Source organism: Pteropus medius, unplaced genomic scaffold, assembly GCF_902729225.1.
Source record: "Pteropus medius unplaced genomic scaffold, Ma_sr-lr_union100, whole genome shotgun sequence".
In the NCBI taxonomy this organism is placed as follows: Eukaryota; Metazoa; Chordata; class Mammalia; order Chiroptera; family Pteropodidae; genus Pteropus; species Pteropus medius.
Window position 1 is genome coordinate 19,217,163 of NW_024355205.1, and position 7,127 is coordinate 19,224,289.

Below are 7,127 nucleotides of genomic sequence, written 5' to 3' on the forward strand. Positions count from 1 at the left end.
TTGTTGTCATTTGGCCATATTGGTTTGAGAAGACCACAGTCTTCTCAAACCAATATGGCCAAATGACAACAACAAAAAAGTATAGAAATATTGATGAAGAAGATGATGAAGAAGACAGGCAATTTTCCCAGAGAAGTCCACATATGCACATGCATTCATAATCAAATATAAGTTTATAGACCATACACCTCCTGAACTAAATCCATGTACTCTTAATTTAGAACCTGCAGCTTGAAGCAACAAATCTACACTTTTTAAAGCTTACCCTCTACAATTAGAGCATCTTCTATCTTTTCAATATCTACTCTCACTATTTCTTAAAATTAAGCTTCTGTTCAGGTCAACATGATTTCTTTACTTTCTCTAATATAAGTCATATTGAAATCTACCTGCACTCTATGGATGGCATTTTCACCTAGATAATAGATAACTTTTGTGTTTTTCTCCTTATATCCCCAGTTCTAGAAAATCAAAGTTTAAATTGTTAGCGTTTCTAAGAAAAAAATTCATGATACCACCTCACAGTGAATTCTTCCTTCTCTGCAATTTTAGTTTGTTACATGGTGCTTGCTGATGAGGATTCTACAGTATCCTTAAAGTGGTAATATTGTCCTGGATGAAATGGTGGGTACCCTCAAGAAGACTGTGAACTCCAAGACTATGGGGTTATATCTCACGCTTAGATTCTTTCAATTAGAAACTATTGAAGAAAGATAGCTTGGGGGATGCCGCTGACTTTATTGTGAGTGTCCTTTTATAGAAGACCAGCTGTGGCAATATTCTAGCAATGTGTCACCTAGCAATTGACTTGTTTTACTTATGGTTATTTGAATCTATAGCTAATTTCTTCTCTTTATTTGCTAGAAAGCTTAAAGACGAATTTGTAAGTTCTGGCAGCAATATAGGACTTCATGACATGTCTTCATTTTGTTTTACCACATTCCACTTTTCTTGTATGCGATTTTTCTCACAATGTTTATCTTCTGGTAATACATATATTTTGAAACCATCTAAATGTCCTTCTTAGAAAAATTCGGAAAAATATATGATAAATAAATCTGTATCATTTGTTTCCTCCACTGAGTCATGGCAATGCTTGAAGAGGAAGAATAATTATTGAAGACTAGGTGAGAAAGGAAGAAAAGAAGACATGAATAGATTGGAATATTAGTTTTATTAATTACAAAAGGGGTAATTGTTCTTTAAGGGTTATAATAATTTGGATTAAAATAGTAATTTCCTATTTTAGGCACTCTCTGCTCTTCATTCTTGTCTTATTTTTCTCTACAGAATTTATACCTGGAATATCTCTATTTGTTCTTTGTTCATTGTCTACATCCTCTTAATGGAACATTAGCTCCATGAAGGTAAGAATTATTTTGTTTCTTAATGTATGCTCACAATCTGTAACAGGGCCTGGCCACAGTTAGATACTCCATAAATACTGAATAACATAATTTTAACAATTTAACAACATTATGTAGATACAAGGTAGAAATAGTCTCTCTAAACTGGAAACCTATGTCTTTTAGGTCTGTGTGTCCCAATACTGGCTCTGTGGACTAGGTTAAATTTAATACCTTTCAACTTCATTTCCTTCATTTATTTCTCCTATGATGATTTTGGATTAGATGAACTAAAGATGTAATGCCAATTGGATTTCATTAACCAATGTCACCATAAATTAATTAATTAATTTAAAAAAAGATGTAATGCCAAGTCCTGGTCTCAAATACTATTAATAAAGATTGTTAAAATGTTTGTTACTCAACTAGAATCCTTGATAAGAAGGATTTTTTGTGTAAATTTCTCTAAACTGGAAACCTAAATTAACACGGTGTAGTTATGAGGTGGCAGTGAGTACAGTGTGGGACAGAGGGAAGAGTGACAAAGGTCAGCATTTGATGTGATAAGGGAGTGAAGCAGAAAAAGGATAACTTGCAAGGTCACGAAGGAGTTTGGGAGCATGAGATCACACTGTGCTGGTAGCCAGTGTGGCTAGATATGTATGTTGTACCAGAATGTGAAGGACCTTGCTTGTCACGTTAAGTTGTATCTTATTTTCCTTTAGGATAAGGAATATTTAGTGGTCCTCTAGTAACTAAATATCAAGAAATCAATCCTACCCACAGCCTGTTGGTCAATAACTACTGAGACTATGTGCTTATTTGAGAATGTTTAGTGTAGAGGAAAGATCTCAGGTATCAGAAGACAAAGAATTGTATCTTTAAAACATTTTCGTATAAAAATTGATAAAAGGAAACAACTGACATAAAATTCATTTAATCAATCAACAATTCATTGTACACGAAAGAATACAATGAAGACTGAGTTTCTTTCCTACTCAGACTCCAATTCTTCTCCTCAGAAATTACTATTAGCAGATTGTTTCTGATATCTTTCCCAAATTTTAAAAAATATAAAGTAGTAATATGAATTTCAAAATATGTAAAGGCATACATAATATTATATAATGAGGAACTCCATGGCTCAGAAAACAAGCAAAAATGTTGACTAAACCATCAAAAAAAAAGCCCCTAAAAAAGCCTATGAATTCACAGAGCAAATGAAGAAATATTTACTCAAAATAATGTACTAAAATTAGATGACAGAGAGAATTGGTGGCATATGAGGCACGATTCTTTCCCTCTCTCTTCCTCATCTCAGCACGATGGAAGTTCCCCTCCTGGCAGATGTGGTCAAGAACATGGAACTCCCTCACCTCAGCTCCTAGTCAAGGATTATTGTAATTGGGAGCTGAGGGGAGAAAACAGCCAGCATTTCTCATCCCCTCCAACTCTAAATGGGAGAGGTTTAAATCATGGTGAGCATGACCAAGAGGTGAGGGGCTCCCTTTTCCTACCCAGTCCTTACCAGTAGAAAGAAGCTCTTCTCCATGTGCATTTGACTGAGAACACTGGAGACTTAATCATCATCACCAAAGCCCACTCATAGTGAAGAGCTTCTAGACAAGGAGAGGCAAAGCTTGGAAGAGCAGAAGCTACTTCCCTGCCCAAAATACTGAATAGTGGCTCAGAGTTTTAGCCCATAGAGAGAAGTCCATAAGAAAAGAGAGCTCCAAAGCTCTCCCCAAAGGACTTTATTTGAAGAAAATTTTCAATTTTGATTACATCTGAAAATCAATTAATATGATACCTCTTATTAATAGGATTAAAAAAAAACAAACCCCACATGATCATCCCAACAGATGCAGAAAAGCGTTCAACAAAATTCAACATTCATTCATGATAAGCAATACTCAACAAAGTAGGAATAGAAGGAGATTTTCTCAAACTGATAAAGGGCATCTCAAACAGCCACAGCTAACATCGTATTTAATAAGAAATGACTGAATGCTTTCCTTCTAGACTTGGCACAAGCTTGTCTACTCTCTCAATATTAGACTAGAGGTAGTGTACATGCAGTAAAATTTTGCTAAATATTGGTGATGTATCCTTTGAAAATGTCTTAAACTATCATGAGAATATTAAAATGCCTTTTTCCTTATCCTATCACAAAACATTTTGATCTCTATAATCTATGAAAAATGGTTATATATTGTGATTTTAATTTAAACTGCTTTAATTAAAATTGAAGTTCAATATTTTTCATGTTGTCTATTTTCAATAATATTTCTGCAAATGGCCTTTTTGTGTCTTGATCCATTTTTATTGGCTTTTGTTTTTTTGTATTGATTTATAAAAATGTTTTCATATAAATTAAGAACTCTGCTGATATATTTCATATGTAAATGTTTTGCAAACATTTTTTGTCACTTGACCTTGCTCATATTTTTTACTGCCTAAAATATTTAAATGTATATGTCATCTATGTTTTGTATCTTTCTAAGAAAAGGCTTCCTGTTTTCAAGATTTAAAAAATAAACTATTTTTATAATATTTAAATTTTGTTTCATCCAAAATTATGATATAAAGGTAGGAATAGGAATCCAGCTTGTTACCCCCAAATAGTAGACCATCGCTCCCTCATCATTAAAAAAATCTATCTTTTTCTTATCATGTTAGAATGCCATTTTATCATTTAATGAATTACTGTGTGGGTCTTTAAAACATGTGTATTTGTGTCATTTATCATGTTTTGTTTCCATTGTTCTATGTAGAGAGAGACAGTCCACTATGGCTACTAACCATGGTTGCATAATCTTGCAGAGTGTGTTGCAAGGCTTATATATTTCCTGAGACTGAGCAGTGTCTGCATGGGGAACTAAGAAGGCTAACACTACCCTATTACAAATCACTTCCCGAGGCAGAGGCTGGAGGAGATTGGCTTGTTTATTGCTTGCTACAATGTCTACTGTTTGCTCAAAAAACAGTAAACCCTTACTCTGGGTCTCTCTCCTTGGATAAAACCCTCTGCACATGCAGGTGCCCTCTGGCCCCATTTCACAGTCCTGATGGAATTTAGGGGCAAGGGCAAGTACTGAAAATATGCTGATGTCCATGTTGCTTGTTGTAATGTGAGCAATTGAGTCTTTTTCTCTGATCCAGGAGTTTTGTGTCTTCTGTCAGCATCCATGAAATAGTAACTGGTTATGTGATTAGCTTGTATATTGGGCAAAATCTCAAACTCTTCAAAGTTTTTGGCAATATGAATGTTCATTCAAATTAAACTATTTTAATTATCATTTTAAATATAAATTTTAGTGAATGGTAGGACTAAGCCTTCTTCAATATTTTTTTCTTCATTAAATTTTTTGATCATTTTATGTCCTTGTTTTACCAAAAATAAAATCTGGGAGTAATTTTATTGGGCTCACATTGAATTAAAAAAAAAATGTTGATTTTGGAAGAATGAACATCTTTAAAATATCGTCTTTCTGTCTAAGAATATATGTTGCTGTTCAATAATGTATTTTTGTATGATGTTCAAAGGCATTTCTTTTTAAACATAAGCCCTGCAGTTTTTAAATTATATAATTTTGTAGTTTACCTTTTGTTTTATTCCTAAAGCTGGAATTTTTGAGATTTTTTTTTTTGTATTGGTCAAGGTTACTTGATTATGCTGTGAAAATAAAAAAAGCCAAAACTTTAGTAGCTTCAAATAGTTTCTTCTTTTTCTTTTTGTACACACTACACTGCTAATACAGGTTGTTGGGAGGGGGTGCCCTGAGCAGAACAGAACATGGACTCACCTCCAAACCACTAAGTTGATGCCAAATGCTTTAGGATTTTGACCCAGGAGCAGCCATTTCCAGTACCACTTTCTGTATTAGATAATGCTAGCTCCTATACCAGTGAAAATTCCAAAAGTCAATTACTTAACACATAAAAATTTTATTTCTTGCACACATCATAATTCAATTTATGTGTTTTAAGTTAGCCAGAAATTCTCCAAATGGGAATTCTGGAACAAAGGCTCTTTCTACAATGTGGCCCAATTATCTTTAACACAGGCTTCCCAAATTGCTCTGATGGTCACTTCCATTCTATTTGTGGGAAAAGGAGAGAATGGAAAACTGTCTGAGGGAGAATTTTGTGGCCTTAGAAGTGGTACACCTCTGTTATTTTTCATTTAAATTTTACTGCCTAGACCTTGGTCTCATTCATGCCACCTATAACTGCAAGAAAGGATATGAAAATAGTCTATGGGCCCACAAAGAAACGAAAATGTACAAAAAGCCGTACAAGAGTAAAATATTGTTAAAATTGTCATTTGCGATACCATGTGATAACTGTGGTAGTGGCTATAGGAAAAGAAGTTGGAAAGAGGCACAGTGGCAACTAGCCTGCTGTTATAAGAAAGACATGCACTTAGGCAGTGGCTACCAGGTTTTTCAACAGTGTTTGGAAGAATTGGAACAGATTCTAGAAATCAGTGCTCTTATAGGATTAATGAACGCTACTGTTTCTGAATCTCAAATAATTAAGAGATGGTTGAAAAAGCTTTTGAGTGTGTATTAGTCTATTTAGGTTGCCATAACAAATATTATAGACTGGGTGGCTTAAATAACACAATTTATTTTTCCACAGTTCTGGAGGCTGAGAAGTCCAATACTAAGGTGCTGTCAGAGTCAATTTCTAGTGAAGCCTCTCCTCCTTGCTTCTTACTGTCTTCACATGGCCTATCCTGTGTGTGTGTGTGCTGAGAGACAGAGAGATGTCTGATGTCTCTTCTTCATCTTATAAAGTCACCAGCCCTAGCAGATTAGGAACCCACTTTTATGATTTCATTTAACTTTAATTATCTTCCTAGGGGCCCTGTCTCCAAATACAGTCAAATTTGGAGCTAGGTCTTTAACAAATGAGTTTTGAGGGATACAGTTCAGTCCATAAAAGAGTGACAGAAGCCCAGATAGACTTCTCAACAAAACGACATGACTCAGATTTGTTTAAGTTTCAGATGGCCCAAGAGAGTCAAGTCTTGCAAACCTATCATTCATTTTGTCACTTTGAAATAATTTTTCAAATCTCTTTTAAACTTCACTGTATAGTTGTCTTTTCTGTCTAATTCCAAAATTCTGAGAGAAACCTCACTTTGACCCACATGTTGGCTACATTCAATTGTCTGGAAATTATTTCTTCTCTTCTGTCCATGTTAATCCACCCTAAAGCAAAGAGTACAGATTTCAGAGGTCACTTCCGCAAAATTGGTTCACACTGCTACCCCATGTGAGTGAAGTTATCCTTGATTTGCTGACTAATAGTGTTTTTCATTTTTCAAAGTTAAGGTTTGGATTATGAATAATGGTAAATTTACCAGGACAATTGTGATTTTGTAGGTCCTTATTAAGGTGGGTGGTAACTCTTTCCCAAATTATACTTATTTATTTTATTATATATAATTAAGTTATTGATTCTTATCCAATTTATATTACTTAAAAATAACCAGACTTTTTCTCAGGCTACTATGGTAATTCTCAGCTATATTATCAGCACCACTATATTATAATCTTATAATATAATCTTTATAATATAATGGCATATGGAAAGTTTGTAAGATATTAGTGATTATAAATAATGCACTCTTTTTTCCAAAAGTATATTATAGAAGCTGATTTCAAATGATTTTAATGAATAAGTTCAGCAAAATTCTAGATAGAATTTTAGAAATAATGTATTCTGTAGTCTCCAAATACTCAACTTAAATTTATCTGATACAGACATAAA

The 7,127-nt window shown here is 33.9% G+C and overlaps 1 long non-coding RNA gene across 1 annotated transcript in view; it reads left to right on the forward strand.

Annotated features, from left to right (window-relative positions):
- LOC120598699 (uncharacterized) overlaps positions 1-1,368 on the forward strand; it is a 6,439-nt gene extending 5,071 nt beyond the window's left edge. Inside the window, exons 2-3 of the long non-coding RNA XR_005651712.1 lie at positions 553-624; positions 1,291-1,368. This is a non-coding gene — a long non-coding RNA (uncharacterized LOC120598699). The remainder of the gene's footprint in view (positions 1-552; positions 625-1,290) is intronic.
- Positions 1,369-7,127: the final 5,759 nt, after the last annotated feature.